General features: G+C 46.6%; 2 non-coding genes across 2 annotated transcripts; both read left to right on the top strand.

Moving 5' to 3' along the window:
* The first annotated feature begins 1,866 nt into the window (after positions 1-1,866).
* On the top strand, positions 1,867-1,948 carry TRNAS-AGA (transfer RNA serine (anticodon AGA)). Its single transcript has one exon. It is a non-coding gene; the product is annotated as a tRNA-Ser (tRNA).
* Positions 1,949-12,114: 10,166 nt separating this feature from the next.
* TRNAS-AGA (transfer RNA serine (anticodon AGA)) lies at positions 12,115-12,192 on the top strand. The gene has a single exon. It is a non-coding gene; the product is annotated as a tRNA-Ser (tRNA).
* The last annotated feature ends 3,487 nt before the right edge of the window (positions 12,193-15,679 follow it).

Genomic DNA, 15,679 nt, shown 5'->3' with positions numbered 1-15,679 from the left:
AGGAGGTACAGGGGAGATGCAGGTCTAATAGACAGAATAGAAGATCTGCGCCAGGTGTGTTTCTCTGCATTGGTGTCCCATCACAGGCCCGCAAGTGTATGTGTGATGTTTGACTTCTGGCAGTTCACAAGCAGGCGGCCAGGAAACGGTTTCAGCCTATCAACCACTGAGGAGACAAAGCCTTTGTATAAGGAATGAGGAAGCAATGAACACATTCAGCCTATCACAGGAGTTCCCTGAGTGTTTCGAATTATAAATTCTCCATGTCACTGTATGTTATTGAGCCCAAGTAGCTTGCCGTGATCGTATAGTGGTTAGTACTCTGCGTTGTGGCCGCAGCAATCTCGGTTTGAATCCGAGTCACGGCATTGTGGTTGGCAATGTCACGGCAGTTGGGTTTTTCTTTTACAGAATTACCAAATGTACCAGTTGTTTTTGTAAAATGTCTATTAAAAACAGATCCTTTAAAATATTTATACGATCTAACGACAAATTCTTTAAACACACATGATTATAAGATGTAGCTATATTGTACCTACTGACATACATTATCGTTCTTGAACCTATTTGCGGTGGGGAAATGGAGCTCTCCCCCATGCCAATCAGAATGCAGATGAATGCAGTTGCAGTTGAGTGAGCTGTGTTGTGGCTGTCTAGAGGGAATGCACAAATGTAGCTGTCTCGCAGCCCAATCCAGACGTCAATTGGAGACAGGTTTTCAGGCAAATAGAGCAGTAAGTGCAGAGAAATGCTCACTCTCTAAAGATGGAATTTATAAAATAGTAAAGTTAAATCCAACCTCACCAGTAAATAGGATTTATCAATAAATAAATAAAGCTTCTCCTCTCTGATATGGAATTACCCCCCAAAAAGTATAAGGGAATACCCAATGCTAACCTATGAGAGGGGTAGACCTCACTGTAGTGAAAAATGTAATAGACTGTTTGGTACTACGAGGACAGGCAAACTACCACAGTACATGTCTTACCTTTTTCTTACATAGCATGATGCCCCTAGGACTACCTAGGGCCTACTTTAGGGGTTAATTATATGTAATAAAATTGGAGTTTAAGGCTTGGCAAGTAGTTTTAAATGGCAAGTCGAAGTGGCAGTACACTGCAGCACAGGCACTGCAGTAGCAGGCTTGAGACAGGTTTGAAATGCTACTTTTTTGGGCGGCACAATCAGTTCCTGGGTATATGGTATACCACTTTACAAGGGGCTTTCAAGTAAATTAAATCTGTCAGTCAGGTATACTCCAATTACACACATGATTAGGGAAGAAGCACGTGCACTTCAGCACTGATTAGTAGCGATAAAGTGATCAGAGTCCTAAGGCCAACAAAAAGATACAGCAAAATGCGTAGGTGAAAAGCAATAAGGTAGGGTTGAGGCCACCTTAAGAATGCAAGGTCTAACAAAAACAAACTAAGGACAACATGAGTAAAACATCAGGTTTCTCTACGGCATTTGGTGAGACAAGTGTGCCTTCTTTTATCTTCCATAAATGCAATCTTTCCCTGACCCCTTTATTATATATCTCTTCAAGTAAAAAAGATAAAGCACTTACAAAGGAGCCTCAAATACTCAAAGATGGTAAACTTCTGTAATATGGGCCAAAGACTAAAAGAAGCACGAAAACAGAGTGCAATAGGGTCCCAAAAACTTGAGTGCCACATGAAAGTATGCATGAAAGCCTATCCTTTTCCAAACTAGAGATATACTCATGCAATTTTTGTTTTTAGGAGAGAATGTGCCTGCTGAAATAAACATTATTTTTAAAAAGTGCATTGCAGAATATCAGGAATTTGCTGTGGGACACCTTGAAAACTTTCATACAGATTATTTGCACAAAACTTACAGTCAGTTGTTGTGGCCGAGTGGTTAAGGCGATGGACTAGAAATCCATTTGGGTCTCCCCGCGCAGGTTCGAATCTTGCCAACAACGAGAAACTTTTTAACATCAGCTAGAATTTCAGAAGTTAACCTTTAGAATTTCTTCCATGTCAGTTTTATAAATAGGTGGCTTATTTTGGTGTCACTATTGCCCTTTCACATATTTATTATCGCTACCCCTTTCATATCTTTGCTAAAACTCTCGTCCTACATTAGCGCTGGTGCAAACACTTCAAATTATTATACCCTGGCTCTCTCAGTCATACCATTCATGCACTTGAAACTTACTTTACCAATAAAAGAAGCAAATAGAAAAATAAAACAAAAGTGCTTGCTGGATTAGGCAAACACACTTCATAAAACTGCATTTTCTTTTCTATGCTCCCCGTGTTACAAGCTTAACTGCTCCCTGTGTAATTTCTCTTAGCCTGCTGTCCCAGGAAGAGAATTTTATCTACAGGCTCTTTCCGTGTTTTTTTCCTAGTCTTTCTTTCCCTTTTCTTAGATTTGTAACTGTTCCTTTACGTGCTCTATTTAGGCGCCATTAATCTCATTTGAGCTCCTTGTACCTGCTGCTGTTTTCCCCACACCTCATACTGCCTTTTCCCTCTTTCTCTCTTTCTCTGAGGTTGGTGGCTACTTTCCAAAGATTCTGATGCCCCAATGTTCCTTCCTCTTGTTGTCAGACGTGAATTGGAAAAGAAACCAAATTAACAAGCCTTTACCACTCATACATGGCAGAGGTTTATACTTTAATTCAATGAGCTAAGAAAAGCGTGTTGTGGGGCCCCTACGAGCCATGGTGCTTGCTTCATCATAATTAGGCACGCAGTCATTAGCCACAGCTCTGATCATGGGTCACTGAGGTCAGTTTCAATAATTCCTCAAAAACCTAACCATGCAGTCCCCCCTAACTGTGTAGTTATCTTGCTTTACTGCTGTTTGTGTGATTAGCTGGGAGGAGCTCACGGCAGCATCCTCCCTATAAAAGTGTAGATGGACCGCTCCTTAACTCTTTCTTGCTTCACATACAGATGGCTTGAGGAGGTACAGGGGAGATGCAGGTCTACTAGACAGAATAGAAGATCTGCGCCAGGTGTGTTTCTCTGCATTGCTGTCCCATCACAGGCCCACAAGTGTATGTGTGATCTTTGACTCCTGGCAGTTCACAAGCAGGCGGCCAGGAAACGGTTTCAGCCTATTAACCACTGAGGAGACAAAGCCTTTGTATAAGGAATGAGGAAGCAATGAACACATTCAGCCTATCACAGGAGTTCCCTGAGTGTTCCGAATTATAAATTCTCCATGTCACTGTATGTTATTGAGCCCAAGTAGCTTGCCGTGATCTTATAGTGGTTAGTACTCTACGTTGTGGCCGCAGCACCCTCGGTTCGAATCCGAGTCACGGCATTGTGGTTGGCAATGTCACGGCAGTTGGGTTTTTCTTTTACAGAATTACCGAATGTACCAGTTGTTTTTGTAAAATGTCTATTAAAAACAGATCCTTTAAAATATTTAAACGATCTAAAGACAAATTATTTAAACACACATGATTATAAGATGTAGCCTTATTTTTGTTTTTAGGAGAGAATGTGCCTGCTGAAAAAAACAATATTTTTAAAAAGTGCATTGCAGAATATCAGGAATTTGCTGTTGGACACCTTGAAAACTTTCATACAGATTATTATGCACAAAACTTACAGTCAGTTGTTGCGGCCGAGTGGTTAAGGAGATGGACTAGAAATCCATTGGGGTCCCCCCGCGCAGGTAATCTGCCAACAACAAGAAACTTTTTAACATCGGCTACAATTTCAGAAGCTAACCTTTAGTGTTTCTTCCATGTCAGTTTTATAAATAGGTGGCTTATTTTGGTGTCACTATTGCCCTTTCACATATTTATTATCGCTACCCCTTTCATATCTTTGCTATAACTCTCGTCCTACATTAGCGCTGGTGCAAACACTTCAAATTATTATACCCTGGCTCTCTCAGTCATACCATTCATGCACTTGAAACTTACTTTACCAATAAAAGAAGCAAATAGGCGTGTCCAAGATGGCGGAGTCAGCGGATGCGTCTCGCTACAGCTCCTGCCAACGGCCTGAATTAGGCACCGGTTCCGGCACCTTTTCTGACCGAACTCACTGGTCTGGGCTGCCGGAGCCGTTCTAGCACCGGAGCGGACCAGCAAGCAGCTTCGTGGGGCGCCGTGGACGGAAGCGCCACGGAACAATGGCCCGGAGGAGTGGAGAGCCCATCCCCCCCTCCGTCCTGAAAGCGAGGCCGAAGTACAACGGAAGGCGCAGCCGAGCGGAGGTACCCAGCCGGGCCTGAGAAGGGGCCCATCCGCAAGCTACTGTTCCAGGTGCGGAGCCTCCTGCGGGTGCTGCCGGGGGAACGGACGAGGGGTAGAAACAGCCCTGGCGACAGGACGAGTGCGTCAGCCCTGCAAACAGCGGAGGATGGCGGCGGCAGCACGCAAGGACCACGGAGGTGAGCGCGGCCCCTGCGCACGACAGGCGGGGGGCGCCGAGGCGGCCCTGGAGCAGTGTGGGGGTGTGTGGGTCAGCGAGCCTCCCGGCGGGCATTTCGGCCCGGGGTCTGCTGGGCCCTGCCTATGTTGAACTGTTTGGGCCCCCGTGAGGGCCCCAGTCCCGGGGCATCCCCTCCCTCCCTGTGCACCGAGCGGAGCCCCCCGAGGATCTTCATTGGGGAAGCCTGTTGAGCGCATCAGGGGCCCTCACCTGGAGCTGTTTGGCCCTAGTCACCGCCCGGGGGGCACATGTCCTGGAACCAGCGGCCCCTGACCCTCGGCGGATAAAAGCGGCACCCAGCTTCCCAGGCGGCCCGAACTTTCTTCCTCCTCAAGGGTCCTGATCCCACAGCTTGGGCTCTACGTCTGGCTTGCCGCTGGGAGCCGAGCGGGAGACGGGAAAGACGTGCCACGATCCTGTGCCACGATTTGAGGAGGGGTCTTTGAGAGAGAATAGCCCGCGGGGGGCCCAACGGTTGGTGGCAAGCTCGCCGCGACTAGTGAACAGCGACCAGACAGGGGGCCATGGAGGAAGGGGCGCCTGGGCCCCCGCAACGGAGGAATGTCCACGAGTAGGCCGCCCCGAGGCAAGACAGTGAAGGAGATGTTTGCTAAATCGCACTCCCCTCAGCTGAAGGACGCCACGGCCCTCGCACCGAAGAACGCGGAACAGGCCCTGGAGGAGGGTGCGGAACCCATTACGAAGGCCTTCCTGGAGTCCCCCTTCGCCACCCTGAGATACGACATCCAAACCCTTAAGACTGAGTTCTCCAGTGAGATTCGAGAGGTGCGACGCGAAATGGACGGCATAGGCGAACGGGTGGCGGATTTGGAGACCAAGGGCGGCGAGCGGGAAACGGAACTCTCAACTCAGCAACAGGAGATCATTTGCCTACACGATCAACAGGTGGATCTGCAGCTTCACCTGGAAGACCTGGAAAACCGCTCTAGGCGGCATAACATACGCATTCGCAATGTGGCCACATCTGACGCTACTCAAGATGTATTTCGCTATGCCAAGGAACTCTTCAACCACGTGCTGGGGAGGCCATTAGACTCACCCCTGCAGCTAGACAGGGCCCCCAGGACTGGCCCGCCCCGTGCGGCAACAGCCCCACCGCCCGACATCCTGGTGTGTGCCAGGATTACCGCACTAAGGAGGAAATTCTTCACAAAGCGCGCCAGTCACATCCGATAGCATTTCAGGGCACGTCGCCATTGCTGTTTCAGGACTTGGCGGCGCTTACGCTGCACAAACGCCGGCTCTTCAAGCCGGTTACCTCCTTCCTACAGCAGAAGGGTATTCTGTACAGTTGGGGCCACCCCTTCCGTCTAATCTTCAGACTGGAAAATAAGCAATACCAACTCCGATCGGTGGCTGAAGCTTGCTCTCTGCTTGGCATCGAGACACCGACAGAGGATACGGAGGCCCAGGGGCCCATGCCGGAGACCGAGGGGAGGAGGCCACAATGGAGCCAACAGCGACGCAGGAGACGAGTCACGAAACCTCCGGCGACGGAAATTGCAGCCACAGATGGTAGTTCGGGCCCCACGGGATGACCGCCTCAGGACATCGTCTGATTCACTTGTCCTCTCTGGCCTTCTGGTCGTTGGCGGGAGAGAGGCTCCCGGACAATCCAGTAAGACTACCTTACTTTATTTCCTTTTACTACTTTTCATCCCTGGATGAGAGACTATGACTTTCTTTTGGACACTCAATGATAGTTGGCAGTTGGTGGGGAGGGGGGTGGATCCTTGGGTGAGTTCTTTGGGGTTGGGCGAAGGGGAGGGGGGTCTCGTGGTTCATGGTCGACGGGCTGAATGAAGAGATGAGGCAGCAGGGGTGGAAAGGGCGGCAATGCTGGGAGGTGGGTGGGTCTGCGAGTGCGGGTTTGGGGCGCCGGACTGATGATATGCTACTAGTCACTACTTCGTTGAACAACAATGGGTGACTTGGTTGTACTCACTCTCAATGTGAGAGGTTTGAACAATCCAGTGAAACGTAAGGCGGTACTCTTGCTTCTAGAGCGTTCCAAGGCTGACATCTGCCTATTGCAAGAGACACACCTCCTAGCTAGGGACTGCCACCGCCTCCATTCTAACAAATTTCCACTGCAATTTTTCTCCTCCTGCACAGAGAAAAAGGCCGGAGTAGCAATCCTGGTGGCACGCACATTCAGGGGTTTGGGTTTTGGGTAAGATGGCAGAAATTAAAGGCCGGTTGCTGGTTTACAGGTTTGCGTTAGGAAACCTAAACTACACGATTGGTTCGATTTACGGTCCAAATGAAGGCCAAGAAAAGTTCATACACTCTGCGCTTACAGAGGCGACTGACACGGTAGACCGTCACATTTTGCTGGGGGGTGATTTGAACTTGGTCCTAGACAACTTGCTAGATCGCTCCTGTCAGCGCGTTAGCCAGGTGGGCGCCTTGTCTCCGTCAGGTTTGGCTCGCTTGAGGGATCTTGGGCTTGTTGATGCATGGCGCGAGCTTCATCCTGGCGAAACAGACTACACGCACTTCTCAGCAGCGCGTAGGACCTATGCGCATCTAGATTACCTGCTTGTCTCCACTGCGGCTCGCCCACTTGTCACCAATGCAGAAATCGGAACAGCGTCGCTATCTGATACCGCGCCGGTCACGGTCACCCTGACAGGGCCACGAGAGCCACGTTTAGGCAGGGTGTGGAGACTCCGGGACTCCTTGCTTTATAGGAAAGACATGGTTACTAGAATCCAGGCCACCGTAAAGGACTATCTGTCCCACAACAATAACGAGGATACGATGCTTACAACGCAGTGGGCTGCTCTCAATCTATCTCGCTTTCCTCCGCGGAAAATAAGGAGCGCCAGGTCAAACGGGACGAACTCACCCAAAAGACCAGAGAGCTTGAGCAAATTCACAGAAGGACGGGAGCTCCGAGAATTTGGAGACAATTACGGACTGCCCGTCAACAACTGGCTGCACTTGACATTGACAGGGCGGAGTACGCAGCTTTATGGCTGAAACATGCCTACTACACTGGAGGGGATAGATGTGGGCGCCTCCTGGCACACAAATTACGTACGGTAGCCCAGATACGTGAGGTTAAGGAACTGAAGGGGCCCGATAGCACCAGAGTCACCAGTGACCGTGCAATCGCGGAGGCTTTCAGTGACTTCTATGCCACTCTCTATGAGGCGGATCCGCCTAACCCAGAGGCAGAATTGGACTTTCTCGAGGAGGTACCGTTGCCAGCCCTGACCCAGGAACAGGTGGATAATTTGGAGAGAGACATCCGCCCGGAGGATGTTATCTCGGCAATCTCTCGGCTCAAACTCGGGAAGGCGCAGGGGCCGGATGGCTTCCCGGCGTGCTTCTACAAGACCTTTTGTATTCAACTCGCACCCCTCTTGGCCAGACTCTTTACATCATTCGCAGAGGACGGGGCGATCTCCCGGGACTTGCTCGAAGCAGCCATCGTGGTCATACCCAAGCCAGACAAAGATCCGACTGACTGTGGGGCTTACCGGCCCATTTCCCTTTTAAACGTCGATCTCAACTTATACACAAGCGTCCTCGCTTCTAGGTTGGGCCCCTACATGGGAGGCCTTATTCAGCCGGATCAGTCTGGCTTCATCCCCGAGCGCCAGACTTCTGACAACACCAAGCGGGCCCTCCATCTCATTGAGAAGGCGTCCCGTACGCAGGGCGAATATATGATGCTAGCCATCGACGCAGTGAAGGCCTTTGATAGGGTCCATTGGCCATATCTCGAGAAGGTCCTTCTAAAAGCGGGAATGGGTCCCAAATTCCGGGCCAGAGTACTTAATTGCTACAAATTTCCCTTGGCCTCCGTTAGAGTCAATGGCTTGTCCTCCCCGCGTTTCCAGATTGAGAGAGGCACCAGGCAGGGGTGCCCGCTGTCTCCTCTCCTGTTCGCCCTCTATATGGAGCCGCTGGCACAGCTCATCCGAACTGACCCGGAGATTAGAGGCATCAAATTCGGGGCAGACGTCCACGTCATCAATCTATACGCTGACGACGTCTTGTTGTCACTTGCGGACCCCCAGGGCTCTCTCCCTGCCTGCATGACCGCCCTAGACAGGTTCGGAGGCGTGTCGGGCTTCAAGGTCAACTGGACGAAATCGGTGGCCCTTGACCTAACCCTTGCCGCAGACACACGCGCCACGCTGCAGGCCCGGTTCCCTCTGCGATGGGCCACGGAGATGGTTCCCTATCTGGGGATCAACCTGGCGGCCTCCCTTCAGACCACAGTGGAAGTTAACGACACCCGCCTCCGGCAGAAGGTTCGGCAGGAGCTGGGGCAGTGGAAACACTACCCGTTGTCCTGGTTGGGCAGGGTTGCGGCGATCAAGATGACGGTCCTCCCCAGATTCTGTATGTTTTTCGCACTATACCTCTCGCCCCCCCAACAGGATGGATTAAGCTGGTGCAGTCTGATCTTTCCCAATTTGTTTGGAACGGAAGGAAACCGCGCCTAAAAGCCCAAATAGCGATGCTCACGCCAGAACAAGGGGGGATCGGGATTGCGAACTTGGCCGCTTACTTCCAGGCGGCACAACTACGCTTCTTGGCGGAGTGGGTCCAATGGGAGTCTGGGAAACACTGGTTATTTCAAGACCAGGCAGTAGCGGGGCGCACATTACAAGAGATCCCGTTTATGCGCAAAATACATAGGCCCCGCAACTTGTACGCCTCCCACATTACGCGAGTCCCGCTGGAGATCTGGGATCGGGTGGGAGTGGACCTCGGTCTCACAACCGCCCCCTCTCCCCTCACCCCCATTCTTGATAACCCTGACTTTCAACCGGGGCTGGACGGAAAGGCCTTCGAACGATGGAAGTCGGTCGGCTGTGGCTCCCTTTGCCAGATATACGGTCCGGAAGGGATAATTCCATTTCCGCAACTACGCCAGGACTTTGGCCTCCCGGAGACCGAACGACTCCATTACTTTCAAGTTAGGCATTGGGCCCTCGGTAAGACGGTAAGACCAGACGCAGATCGGAGACTGACGAATTTCGAATATTGGTTGATCACCCGCAAGTCGGACAAGCAGCTAATCTCTGACTTTTATAAACTGCTCACACTCAAACACCAGCACACATACAGCGCGAGTAGAGCACGGTGAGAGAGGGAGATGGGGAGGACATTTACTCATAAAGAGTGGGAGGGTATATACTACAGGGCTCGACATTCGGCATACCATATGGGGCTCACGGACACTCTAACGAAGGTGGTGACCTACTGGTACTACACCCGAGAACGCCTATATGAAATGGATAGTACCAAAGACCCCCTGTGTTGGCGAGGCTGCGGACAGCTAGGCACCCTCACGCACATTCTTTGGGACTGCAGCCTATTGCAGGAGTACTGGCGTCAGGTTCTGGATGATGTGGACAAACACTTTGACACTGAAATCCCGCGTTTCCCATCCTACGTCATTCTAGGGCTCCCAAATGCACTGACCTACCCCCTACGCTCACGAAGGGGGCACTTGATAGCCATTGCTCTGGGCTCGGCGCTACAGAACATTGTAACCCACTGGCGCACGACCCACGTCCCCACATATCAAGGGTGGCTCCACCGCCTGTGGCTGGTCCTGGGTATGGAAAGACTTTCTCTGTATAAAGCTGGGGAAGGGGCGAGGTACGCGGAACTCTGGCAGCCGTTTCTAGCTCTTCTGTCCTCGGAGTTTGTGGAAGTCACCTGTCCGAGGTATCTTCGATTGCTAAGGTTGACTGAGATTGCCCCAACGGAGGGGAACACCATGCCTGCCCTCAAATCGGGAACGGGATGAAGTATGACTAGCCGGAACGAGACCATGGATCACCGGGGGGGGGGGGGGGGTTGGAGGGGGGAGCAGTGGGGTTGGGGTTTGGGTTTGTTGGGGTTGGAGTTTCTGGGCGAGCGGGGACTGGTTACGGGATGGGACGGGTTGGGGGGGTCTAGGGACGGGGGATGATAGTTTTATAGTGTGTTGACCAATGGCACGGTTGTGCGATGGGCATAAGCCATATTTTAGGTCACCATCAGAGGGTGCGGGCTGAAGACAGGAGTTGGAGCTGCCCTCATTATCGTTGCATTTTTTTTTTTAAACGCGGCCGGCCCGGTTGGGTTGTAGGTGGCTTGCTGTGTATAACTACAATTTCTATATACTGCATACCCTACCCTCTGAGGCACTCGCACCCTAGCTCTACTGACCTGATTGACAAGCACCCGTGTGTGTTGATACCTGTATCCTGTTGATTTCTTCAATAAAAAACATTTATTACTAAAAGAAGCAAATAGAAAAATAAAACAAAAGTGCTTGCTGGATTAGGCAAACACACTTCATAAAACTGCATTTTCTTTTCTATTCTCCCCGTGTTACAAGCTTAACTGCTCCCTGTGTAATTTCTCTTAGCCTGCTGTCCCAGGAAGAGAATTTTATCTACTGGCTCTTTCCGTGTTTTTTTCCTAGTCTTTCTTTTCCTTTTCTTAGATTTGTAACTGTTCCTTTATGTGCTCTATTTAGGCGCCATTAATCTCATTTGAGCTCCTTGTACCTGCTGCTGTTTTCTCCACACCTCATACTGCCTTTTCCCACTTTCTCTCTTTCTCTGAGGTTGGTGGCTACTTTCCAAAGCTTCTGATGCCCCAATGTTCCTTCATCTTGTTGTCAGACGTGAATTGGAAAAGCAACCAAATTAACAAGCCTTTACCACTCATACATGGCAGAGGTTTATACTTTAATTCAATGAGCTAAGAAAAGCGTGTTGTGGGGCCCCTACGAGCCATGGTGCTTGCTTCATCATAATTAGGCACGCAGTCATTAGCCACAGCTCTGATCATGGGTCACTGAGGTCAGTTTCAATAATTCCTCAAAAACCTAACCATGCAGTCCCCCCTAACTGTGTAGTTATCTTGCTTTACTGCTGTTTGTGTGATTAGCTGGGAGGAGCTCACGGCAGCATCCTCCCTATAAAAGTGTAGATGGACCGCTCCTTAACTTTTTCTTACTTCACATACAGATGGCTTGAGGAAGTACAGGGGAGATGCAGGTCTAATAGACAGAATAGAAGATCTGCGCCAGGTGTGTTTCTCTGCATTGGTGTCCCATCACTGGCCCACAAGTGTATGTGTGATCTTTGACTTCTGGCAGTTCACAAGCAGGCGGCCAGGAAACGGTTTCAGCCTATCAACCACTGAGGAGACAAAGCCTTTGTATAAGGAATGAGGAAGCAATGAACACATTCAGCCTATCACAGGAGTTCCCTGAGTGTTCCGAATTATAAATTCTCCATGTCACTGTATGCTATTGAGCCCAAGTAGCTCGCCGTGATCGTATAGTGGTTAGTACTCTGCGTTGTGGCCGCAGCATCCTCGGTTCGAATCCGAGTGACGGCATTGTGGTTGGCAATGTCACGGCAGTTGGGTTTTTCTTTTACAGAATTACCAAATGTACCAGTTGCTTTTGTAAAATGTCTATTAAAAACAATTCCTTTAAAATATTTAAACGATCTAACGACAAATTATTTAAACACACATGATTATAAGATGTAGCCTTATTTTTGTTTTTAGGAGAGAATGTGCCTGCTGAAAAAAACATTATTTTTAAAAAGTGCAATGCAGAATATCAGGAATTTGCTGTGGGACACCTTGAAAACTTTCATACAGATTATTTGCACAAAACTTACAGTCAGTTTGGCTGAGTGGTTAAGGCGATGGACTAGAAATCCATTGGGGTCTCCCCGCGCAGGTTCGAATCCTGCCAACAACGAAAAACTTTTTTACATCGGCTACAATTTCAGAAGTTAACCTTTAGAATTTCTTCCATGTTAGTTTTATAAATAGGTGGCTTATTTTGGTGTCACTATTGCCCTTTCACATATTTATTATCGCTACCCCTTTCATATCTTTGCTATAACTCTCGTCCTACATTAGCGCTGGTGCAAACACTTCAAATTATTATACCCTGGCTCTCAAAGTCATACCATTCATGCACTTGAAACTTACTTTACCAATAAAAGAAGCAAATAGAAAAATAAAACAAAAGTGCTTGCTGGATTAGGCAAACACACTTCATAAAACTGCATTTTCTTTTCTATTCTCCCCGTGTTACAAGCTTAACTGCTCCCTGTGTAATTTCTCTTAGCCTGCTGTCCCAGGAAGCGAATTTTATCTACAGGCTCTTTCCGTGTTTTTTTCCTAGTCTTTCTTTCCCTTTTCTTAGATTTGTAACTGTTCCTTTACGTGCTCTATTTAGGCGCCATTAATCTCATTTGAGCTCCTTGTACCTGCTGCTGTTTTCTCCACACCTCATACTGCCTTTTCCCTCTTTCTCTCTTTCTCTGAGGTTGGTGGCTACTTTCCAAAGCTTCTGATGCCCCAATGTTCCTTCATCTTGTTGTCAGACGTGAATTGGAAAAGAAACCAAATTAACAAGCCTTTACCACTCATACATGTCAGAGGTTTATACTTTAATTCAATGAGCTAAGAAAAGCGTGTTATGGGGGCCCTACGAGCCATGGTGCTTGCTTCATCATAATTAGACACGCAGTCATAGCCACAGCTCTGATCATGGGTCACTGAGGTCAGTTTCAATAATTCCTCAAAAACCTAACCATGCAGTCCCCCCTAACTGTGTAGTTATCTTGCTTTACTGCTGTTTGTGTGATTAGCTGGGAGGAGCTCACGGCAGCATCCTCCCTATAAAAGTGTAGATGGACCGCTCCTTAACTCTTTCTTGCTTCACATACAGATGGCTTGAGGAGGTACAGGGGAGATGCAGGTCTACTAGACAGAATAGAAGATCTGCGCCAGGTGTGTTTCTCTGCATTGGTGTCCCATCACAGGCCCACAAGTGTATATGTGATCTTTGACTCCTGGCAGTTCACAAGCAGGCGGCCAGGAAATGGTTTCAGCCTATTAACCACTAAGGAGACAAAGCCTTTGTATAAGGAATGAGGAAGCAATGAACACATTCAGCCCATCACAGGAGTTCCCTGAGGGTATACAACCTTTACCACGCGACTTTTACCACAACCTACCTTTACCACGCAATTTTTACAACGCAGGATCCATTACAACGAAGTACCATTACAACGCATGTATTTACAACGCAGATACTTTTACCACGCATACCAGTACAACGTAAGTATTGCTAAGTATATAATTTTATCAAAAATATTATAAGTTTGGGTTTTGGGGTAAAGGGGTATTTTTAGGGTTTAGGGTCAGTTTTGGGTTTTTGGGTAAAGGGGTATTTTTAGGGTTCAGGGTCAGTTTGGGGTTTTTGGGTAAAGGGGTATTTTTAGGGTTCAGGGTCAGTTTTCAGTTTTTGGGGTAAAGGGGTATTTTTAGGGTTTAGGGTCAGTTTTGGGTTTTTGGGTAAAGGGGTATTTTTAGGGTTCAGGGTCAGTTTTGGGTGTTTGGGTAAAGGGGTATTTTTAGGGTTCAGGGTCAGTTTTCAGTTTTTGGGGTAAAGGGGTATTTTTAGGGTTCAGGGTCAGTTTTCAGTTTTTGGGTAAAGGGGTATTTTTAGGGTTCAGGGTCAGTTTTCAGTTTTTGGGTAAAGGGGTATTTTTAGGGTTCAGGGTCAGTTTTCAGTTTTTGGGTAAAGGGGTATTTTTAGGGTTCAGGGTCAGTTTTCAGTTTTTGGGTAAAGGGGTATTTTTAGGGTTCAGGGTCAGTTTTCAGTTTTTGGGTAAAGGGGTATTTTTAGGGTTCAGGGTCAGTTTTTGTTTTTTGGGGTAAAGGGGTACAGGACAAATTAAATTAAATTAAATAATTAAATTAAATTAAATAAAAATAAATTAATTAAATTAAATTAAATTAAATAATTAAATTAAATTAAATCAAATTAATTAAAATAAAATAAATTAAATTACATTAATTAAATTAATTTACAATAAATTAAATTAATTAAATTAAATTACATTAAATTAAATTAATTAAATTAAATTAAATTAAATTAATTTAATTAAATTACATTAAATTACATTAAATTAATTAAATTCAATTAAAATAAATTGATTATATTAAATTACATTAAATTAAATTAAATTAAATTAAATTAAATTAATTAAATTAAATTAAATTAATTAAATTAAATGACATTAAATTAAATTAATTAAATTAAATTAAATTAAATTAATTTAATTAAATTACATTAAATTACATTAAATATATTAAATTAAATTAAATTAAATTAATTAAAATAAATTAAATTAAATTAAATAAATTAAATTAAATTAAATTAAATTAATTTTAATTAATTTACATTTCAAAAAATATTATATACTTACTAATACTTACGTTGTAATGGTATGCGTTGTAAAGGTATCTGCGTTGTAAATACATGCGTTGTAATGGTACTTCGTTGTAATGGATCCTGCATTGTAAAAATTGCGTGGTAAAGGTAGGCGTGGTAAAAGTATGCGTTGTAACGTCATACATCCTTCCCTGAGTGTTCCGAATTATAAATTCTCCATGTCACTGTATGTTATTGAGCCCAAGTAGCTTGCCGTGATCGTAAATTGGTTAGTACTCTGCGTTGTGACCGCAGCAACCTCGGTCGAATCCGAGTCACGGCATTGTGGTTGGCAATGTCACGGCAGTTGGGTTTTTCTTTTACAGAATTACCAAATGTACCAGTTGTTTTTGTAAAATGTCTATTAAAAACAGATCCTTTAAAATATTTAAACGATCTAACGACAAATTATTTAAACACACATGATTATAAGATGTAGCTATATTGTACCTACTGACATAAATTATCGTTCTTGAACCTATTTGCGGTGGGGGGAATGGAGCTCTCCCCCATGCCAATCAGAATGCAGTTGCAGTTGAGTGACCTGTGTTGTGGCTGTCTAGAGGGAATGCACAAATGTAGCTGTCTCGCAGCCCTATCCAGACGTCAATTGGAGACAGGTTTTCAGGCAAATAGAGCAGTAAGTGCAGAGAAATGCTCACTCTCTAAAAATGGCATTTATAAAATAGTAAAGATAAATCCAACCTCACCAGTAAATAGGATTTATCAATAAATAAATAAAGCTTCTCCTCTCTGATATGGAATTACCCCCCAAAAAGTATAAGGGAATACCCAATGCTAACCTATGAGAGGGGCAGACCTCACTGCAGTGAAAAATGTAATAGACTGTTTGGTACTACCAGGACATGCAAACTACTACAGTACATGTCTTACCTTTTACTTACATAGCATGATGCCCCTAGGACTACCTAGGGCCTACCTTAGGGGTTAATTA

The sequence above is a fragment of the Lissotriton helveticus genome, chromosome 12 (genome assembly GCF_964261635.1).
Source record: "Lissotriton helveticus chromosome 12, aLisHel1.1, whole genome shotgun sequence".
Classification (NCBI taxonomy): Eukaryota; Metazoa; Chordata; class Amphibia; order Caudata; family Salamandridae; genus Lissotriton; species Lissotriton helveticus.
The sequence above is the reverse complement of the archived record's forward strand: the minus strand, read 5'-3'. Positions and strand labels throughout refer to the sequence as shown.